This window comes from Hydra vulgaris, chromosome 08, assembly GCF_038396675.1.
Source record: "Hydra vulgaris chromosome 08, alternate assembly HydraT2T_AEP".
NCBI lineage: Eukaryota > Metazoa > Cnidaria > Hydrozoa > Anthoathecata > Hydridae > Hydra > Hydra vulgaris.
Window position 1 is genome coordinate 37,339,223 of NC_088927.1, and position 8,656 is coordinate 37,347,878.

Genomic DNA, 8,656 nt, shown 5'->3' on the forward strand with positions numbered 1-8,656 from the left:
TCCTAATGCTATTATCATCACAATGTTAATGGTATTCGTTTTAAAGTGAAATTTTGTATCAATTTTATTGTTTTAATGTTATATTTATATATATATATATATATATATATATATATATATATATATATATATATATATATATATATTACTTTTACTTTATTTACAACACCATTTGATATACAACAAACCCCTACAAAGCTTTCAATAATTCAGTTAAGATTCAATCTGAGTTATGGAAACGTAATAAATTTAACATCAATAACAACATAAAATCACGTTCAACAATGATAAACATTCTTACTGTAGTAAAATATAGTACTAACTGATAAATTTGAACAAATAAATATAAAATTAACAAAAACAATGAATAAATAAAAACATTAACTTGAACTTTAACTAAATCTTGAATTTGAATTAATTGGTACTAATTTATTCAAGCATAACCTTAAAAAATAAGTTTTTATAACAAATTATATGTATAAATAGTTATACATATAATTAACTATCAGGAGTTATATGTATAACTATATGCATTTTAAAGCATATTATTTTATTTAAACATTACTTAGATCATATTACTTTGAAAACTGGATCCAGAAGCTTTATTATCAATAACACTGTGGTACTCCAGATTAAAAATTGAAAAGTTTCTGTAAACATCCTGTTTTTGTTTCTCAATGTAGTTCGTAAGTCTCTTAAGTCTTAAGGACCTTATTATATCTAAAGTTAAAAGTTTTGGAGCATAAAAAAAGTTACAGAAACCCATCCTATTTTTTTCTTTTTTAATAGAGAAAATTAGGAATTCTTTGACTTTCAAACCTGCATTTCTTTGTGGGACACTGCAGTGTCCCATGCATGCAAGATTGGTTTTTGACAACATTTCAACTTGCATCAGTTATTTGTTTGCAAATAATTTACTCAAGATCTATATTCAAATAACTATAATATTATCCTAATAATACGTCTATTTGCACAAATCTTAATCTTATTTCTATAAGGAAAGATAAAAATTATTCGCGGTACTTACATACTTGCTTGCCATTCTCTTTATTAATATAAAATAATTTCTCACAAAATAAACGTAACGCAATGCAATGTCGATTTAAAAATTTTTTTTTTAGTTTTTTTTTAGTTTCCAGCTTTTAAATTAATTCCCATGCAAATCCCACAGGAAACCCACGTGGGATTTCCCATGTGTGTAAATACCATATGGTTCCCACATGTAACCCATGTGGGATTACCCACATGTAACCCATGTGGGATTACCCACATGGGTTTAAGGTGACAAATTTAAAGGGTGTTGTCAAAATATGTTGATAGTAAAATTAAGTTACTAATAAAATCACGTTCAACAATGATAAATATTCTTACTGTAGTAAGAATTAGTACTAGTTAAAAAATTTGAACAAATAAATATAAAATAGTGAAAAAACAATGAACAAATAACCTGAACTTGAACTAAATCTTGAATTTGAATTAATTGGTTCTAATTTGTTCAAGCATAACCTTAAAAAATAAGTTTATATAATAAATTTTATGTATAACTAGTTATACATATAGTTAACTATCAGGAGTTATATGTATAACTGCATGCATTTTAAAGCATTTTATTTAATTTATATATTACTTTAGATCATATTACTTTGAATACTGGACCCAAAGACTTTATTCCCAATTACACTGTGGTACTCCAGATTAAAAATTTAAAAGTTTCAGTAAATATCCTGTTTTTGTTCCTCAATGTACTTCGTTAGTCCCTTAAGTTTTATGAACCTTATTATATATAAAGTTAAAAGTTTTGGAGCCTAAAAAAAGTTACAGAAACCTCCTTATCTCCTCCCTATTTTTTTTTTTTTTTTTTAATAAAGAAAATTTGACTTTCAAACCTGCATTTCTTTGTGGGACACTGCAGTGTCCCATGCATGCATGCTTGGTTTTTGACAACATTAGAACTTGCATCAGTCAATTGTTTGCAGATAATATACTCAAGAACTAGATTCAAATATCATATGAACATGTTAGAGAATGTTCATATGATATTTGAACATCACAAATTTAATAATATTGTTGTGATATGTTATATAAATAATTCCATAATAGATTATGATATGAAAATAAGATAGTATATGAAGGCAATGATCAAAGAATAAATTTACTTATAGAAATTTAGATGTTTGTTTATTAGTTTCAGAATATTATATTATGTGTGACCGCGGCCTTCTATAATAACAGGCCTTGACATCGCGCAACAAAGTTGTTAAACTGAAGGCCAATTCCTAATACTGTGTTAACATTTTCATCTTTTAACATTAGATGAAAGTTTGTGTTCGCGCTTTTTTAATAAATCTTTAAAATGTGATTGGTTTATAAATTAGATAGCCCAACATCAAGACAATAACGTTGTTATTGTCTTGATGTTGATGTAAGGTTCAAGGCGTTAACTTTGTAAGGTAATAATATTGTCAAACTAACGATAAGTTTTTTTAATAATTAAAATGCCTTAAAAATGCCTTTAAAATGCTGTGTATCTCTTTGCAAGTCGAACTATCTCAACTACAACAAAAATATCAATTTATACAACTACAATATCAATTACAACTACAACAAAAATATCAATACTCAACTACGACAAAAATATTAATTTATAAATTCCCGAAGAATCTAGAGGAGAGAAAAAGATGTAGTGAAGCTATCCCAAGAACTGGTTTTATTGTTACAGACTATACAGCATTATGTCAACTGCATTGGCCAAATGAAGCACCTTTTGAAAGCAAATATGGAAAGCAACGACCTTTAAACCCACCATCTGTTTTTAAAATATTCCGCCTAGTTGTTTAGCCACACCAGCAAGTAAAGTTAGAAAAAATGTAACTTCAAGCGGTTTTCGAAGCATTTTACCAGATGAGTTAAATGATTTTCTAAAAAAGGATGAAATTATATTTGACGATATTCAATCTTTGTTAAGTGATAATAACGATGTTATTGTTTTCCAGCTTAATAAAAAAAGTTTACACATACAATCAAAAATGTACAAACTTGGTGTTTCATTATTTATTTTAGTAATTTTCAATGATTATTCATTTGTAGCTAACCATAATGGCACAATTTGTAATATTTCATATTTAGCTGTAAACAAATTAAAGTTAATAAAAACAAAATCAGCTTTATTTGAAGCAGTTAGATTTTTAAAAAATAAAGAAAGTTCGCTTCAATCAAATATTCTATTCGAACACCTTAATGCTATGAGAAAAGTTAATGTTGGTGAAGTTTTATATACTTCAGATATTATATGTAGAGCATATGTGAGTATTTTGCTATGCGACGAAGTTTATATGATTGTATGTGTATTGACTACAAGTTGCCAAGTATAAGGACTTTAACCCTGTTGAGATATATTGATAAAACTTTTTTTTTGCTTGAATCAACTTTTATTGGTGTTTTTTATTGTTGGTGATTTTTATTGTTACCATTTTTAGCAAAAAAAATTAAAAATACAGTTATCTTTCTAATATATAGATATATACTTTGTTATGGTTCTGCTTGTTATTGATACTATTTAATATTACATAAATATTCTTAATGAAATTTGAAATACGAAAAATATGATTATCTTTTAACAATTTTTTGGTTTTCTTTTTATATTTCCGTTTTTACTAGAGATTATTATTAGAAAACATAGGCTGCCATTACACCCTACCTAATATAAAAATATATCAATATAAGTAAAAGTGAAAGTTTAATCGGCCTTCAGTTTTTACGGCATTTTGCGCGATGTCAAGGCCTGTTATTATAGAAGTCTACATCATTGAAAAAGTAGGTTTTTACATTTTTGTTTTCGTTTTTTTGTTTAACTACTTTTCCTTATTGATCACTTTTTTTCAGGATTCTCCTCATGGGTTCAAGATCATTACGCATAATATGTGTTCAATTACGCATAAACGTTAGTCATTGTAAGTAATAAATTAGGAAATAATTATTTGTGAAATATTGTAGTCATTAATGACTTCAAACTGGCTAATAATTAAAATTGCTCGACTAATAAGGTTCCTTATTAAAATTGCTCTCTCTCTCTCTCTCTCTCTCTCTCTCTCTTTCTCTCTTTCTCTCTTTCTCTCTCTCTCTCTCTCTCTCTCTCTCTCTCTCTCTCTCTCTATATAAATATATCACTATATAAATATATATATATATATATATATATATTTATATTTATATTTATATTTATATTTATATATATTTGTATTTATATATTTTTTTTTTTTAGAAAATGTTTGAAGAAAGTTAGAAGATACTAAAAACCGATATATATAAGCCGAAGCGATTTAATTAATTCAATTGACAAAAAACGGCGTGTAAATCGCAAAAGAAAAAATAATATTTTTAATATTCGTTTTGGATGTATTGATTAATAGCATTTATTTTTAAATAAATTCATTTTGCAACACGTTTTTTAATTTTATAAAATTTCGTCATAATAGTTTAAGGTAAATCCCACATAGGTTATAGGTGGAAAACATCACATGTAAAAGATCAAAAATGCTACACGTTTTGAATACCGAATGGGATAAAGTAGCAAATACCAGATTAAGTTAAGCCTCTCTGAAAGCTTCGATGATTAATTTTAAATTACTATTTAAGTAATTTTTAAATTGAAAGAATTTTTAAAATTATCATAGAAGCATTCGGACTTTCATTTGTCTAGTATTGACTACTTTTATACCATTTGGATTAAAATATGTGGCATTTAAGATCTATAACATGTCGTATTTTCCACCTATATCCCATGTAGGATTTACCACATAAAACCCATGTGGGATTTACCATATGAAACCCACATGGGACAAAATAATAATCCCCATATGGGTTACATGTGGTAAAAACCCACGCGTATCCCATATGGGATTTACCATATGGAATCCATGTGGGATTTACCATATGAAACCCACATGGGACAAAATAATAATCCCCACATGGGTTACATGTGGAAAAAATCCACGCGTATCCCATGTGCGCTTTTTCACTGGGCTATCGCATACTAATTATTTTTTAATCACGTTAAAGAGATGATTAATCATGTTGCGTGTAATAAATAATTGAATAAATAGATCATTTTAGTTTATTTTGCTGTATCATACGAAACTGATTTCCTTCTTAACATATGTTTTTAGCCCCACCCCCCTAACTTTCGCGACCTTCCAATGCCACTGTACACTACCGTGCATAATAATTCGAATGTTGTTAACTTTTTTAAAAAACCTATTTTTTTTTAACTATTTTTTATGTTTATTTTTTGCACTATTAAATAATTTAAAAGTAATTTGGTTAAAATGCTTTGGTAAAAATCACAAGAATAATAATACAGAAAAAGTGGACCATAAACAAAGACCAATGTGTCAAAGTTTTAAATTTTTGGTTTTTAAATAAGATGGTTTGTCTAGAAAAAAAATATCGTTGTATTTATGATAAAATAGTGTGTATTATCGACTGTAAAATATGGTGGATGTGGTATTAAGGTGTGTGGCTGTTTTGGTTAGATTGACACAGGTGGCTTTGTGAAAATAGAGGGAGTAATAACAAAAATTTACTTGTAAAAAAAATAAAAAATAAATGAAATTTACTTGTAAAAATTTACTTGTACACTTAAAAATAATGTTGCACCGTCGGAAAGATGGGTTAAAGATAAGCTATTCGTTTATTTAAAAGAAAATGAATTGATGCTCAAATCTAAAACATATTTTTAAAAAACTGGTTTAAGTTATTTGACTGAGTTCGAAAACGATCAAACATTAAATGAAACGATTTAGCCTCCCCAATCATAAGATCACTTTCTCTTATCGGATTTTTATGGGAGGAATTAAAAGTAATGTCAAAAACTAATGCCTAATGATGCATACGATGTGGACAAAAGTTATTAGTTTAGTTGTTTAGGACAAAAGTTACACTGTTAAAAAAATTCGCCGTAGATTCAACGGAGAATGTCAGGCAACAAAGTGACGGTGCTTTCTTCGTAAAAATTAACGGTTTTCGTTGTTTCTATTTACCGTAAAAATCAACGGAAAAAGCAGTATGTCGGACCTCACCCAAAAGTTTTGAGTTTTGTAAACGAGCTAGCGCTGTTTGAGAGGACAGAGCATCAATAAACGTTTCGTTTATATTTACTATAACTTTTATAATATATATAATAACTTTTATAATATATATAATAACTTTTATAATATAGTATAATTTGTCATAATAAAATAGTATTTATTATCATAAATATTATATAAAATATAATATACATAGTAACTACTATAAAATAATATAACTTGTTTATATTTATTATAACTATTATTACTTAATGTGTATTATATTATAATTTTTTATCATTTAAAATACGAGTAGTTTCTTACTTTTTTAGAATTACATTTTTATAAAAACATATAAATTATATTCATTTATTTTTGACTTTCGCGTAAACTCTGTAAAAAATGAGTTAAATAACTGTCTATTTGCTGAATTAACGGAGTTTTTCCGTTAATTTGAATGAAAAAAATGAAATGCGGAAACCGTGAATTTTATGGAGAAAGTTCTGCATCTTTTTTTTCGATTTAATTTCCTTTTTCTGGGTTCATTTTTGCGATAAATCTAAATAATAATTAGATCAGATTAATAAATCATTATTTACAGTTAAAAAAAAAAGAGAAGAAAGTAATGTTGAAAAATTGTATGTATACATACAATTTTTCATTCAGAGATACAACTGTATACTCTCAAGTTCGCTCTATAGAGCGAACATGTAGAGTATACAGTTACAGATAATCAGGATGTAGTGATATAAAAGAAAGTGTAGGTTAGAAGTAGATAAAGTTAAAGAGTACATTGCAGGTAATATGAAAAAACTTTGAATTTTTATAGATTTTTTATAAACAAGTATGAAAGTATATCATCACAAATGACCCTCATCATTATATTTTTGTGTTTTTTGTGGCAAAAGAGGAGCGTTTTTGAGGAGTAAATTCATGATTTTAACTGGCAGCTTTTCCAGGGAACTTTGAAAACATCTATCCAATCGTCCAGCACAGCACTGGAAGATTCAGATGTAGGTACATTTAAAATTCAAGGTTAGATTGAAACCGAAACCAAGGCATGAACCTGAGGAAAACTTTCAGTAGTAGTATTTCATTTTAAAAGTTACAATCAAAATTAATCAATTTATATAAATAAAAATAAATATTTAAATAGTAATTTAACAATTATTAACATCAAAATTTCTATTTTACAGATCATTTTACAGATCAAAAACCACAATTTCAAATAATTTAAATATAGATCATATAACGAGAATAATAATTAAGAAAGCTTTTTCAGACTGCACTGCAAAAAAGTGAATATAAAAATACAACTAACATACTATTTTATTTAATACCTTCTTTCCATGCGTTTTCCCTCCATGTGGTTTATCCTTCTTTGAATAATTGCCATATAGAAGCTACATACCAAGGCCCACGAAGACAAGTTCAGCTTACTATATAGCATTACAACCCCTTCGCAGACCAAAGGTAAGTGATTTTTAGAAGAATGAAGGATATTAGAGAGAAAGTTAAAAGAAGTCGAGTTAGAAGGCTGGCATAGAGACAGCGGACAGTATTACACTAGGTGTTAGAATGTCAAACTTTTGATAAAAAAGTGAAAACAGAAAACCTCTTTTTATCGTGGTTTTAGACCATATCTGTTTATAACAATAGTTTTGCGTAAGTTTTTTTTTGTTAATTTTATATTGAGAATTAACTTTGATGGACATGCATTCTATTATTTTTTATTATCATTTTTGCGGTGAAACTGTTATCCGCAATTTTTGAACACTGCATCATTTAAATAATAATATGTAAAGAGTTGAAAAATTTATATCACTGCAACAAATTTACATTCGAAACTAAATACTTCGGTTACTTTTTAAAATGAAAACTTTTAAGTATTTAAAACGTAAACTGTTACTTTCCTATTTTGATAGATGAAGGTTAATTGAGACACTATCAATAATTTTAAAAGAAAGTTATCAACTTTCTCAGGGTAGCTTTTGTTTCATCATATTCAAAGACATTATTCCGTCGGTTTATGGATGGACCAAGGCGTCACCGAAAGTGGAAGCTTTTTTTTATCTAACAACAGTAATTGGTTATATTCTGATATATATAGTGTATGTATTGGTTAGATTCTGAATGTATTGTATTTTTACCGAAATCAAAAAACGCAATAACAGACCCCACGCCATCTACATCATTTGAAAAATGTGACCATTTGAGACCGTGCATGTTTATGGAGATTTATCAGAGACCAATAAAAAAAGTAAAAACTCCACATTAGTTAAGAAAATTGGATTCGAGCACATCTTTAATGAATATCTTCAGGCATTACGCTCAATAGGAGAAGAAATGGAAGAAAAGCTCGTGGAAGCAATAAAGATTGGCGGAAAAAAAAAAAAGATCTCTGTTTCGAGTTTTATGGAAAACACAAACGTTTAACGGATGAAAAAGCACTCAGAGTGTTTGTTGATTTAGATTTAACTAAAACTTACTATTTATACTAATTATGGAGGAAGTTGACAGACGTAAAAAAAATGTTCATTATTCCCACCATATTAAAAATTACAAGAAATTAAACAGACCTGCTATCCACT

General features: G+C 27.4%; 1 long non-coding RNA gene across 1 annotated transcript; it reads left to right on the forward strand.

Moving 5' to 3' along the window:
• Positions 1-1,495: 1,495 nt before the first annotated feature.
• LOC136083806 (uncharacterized) lies at positions 1,496-4,441 on the forward strand. The gene is made up of 2 exons (XR_010640109.1): positions 1,496-3,950; positions 4,262-4,441. It is a non-coding gene; the product is annotated as an uncharacterized LOC136083806 (long non-coding RNA).
• The last annotated feature ends 4,215 nt before the right edge of the window (positions 4,442-8,656 follow it).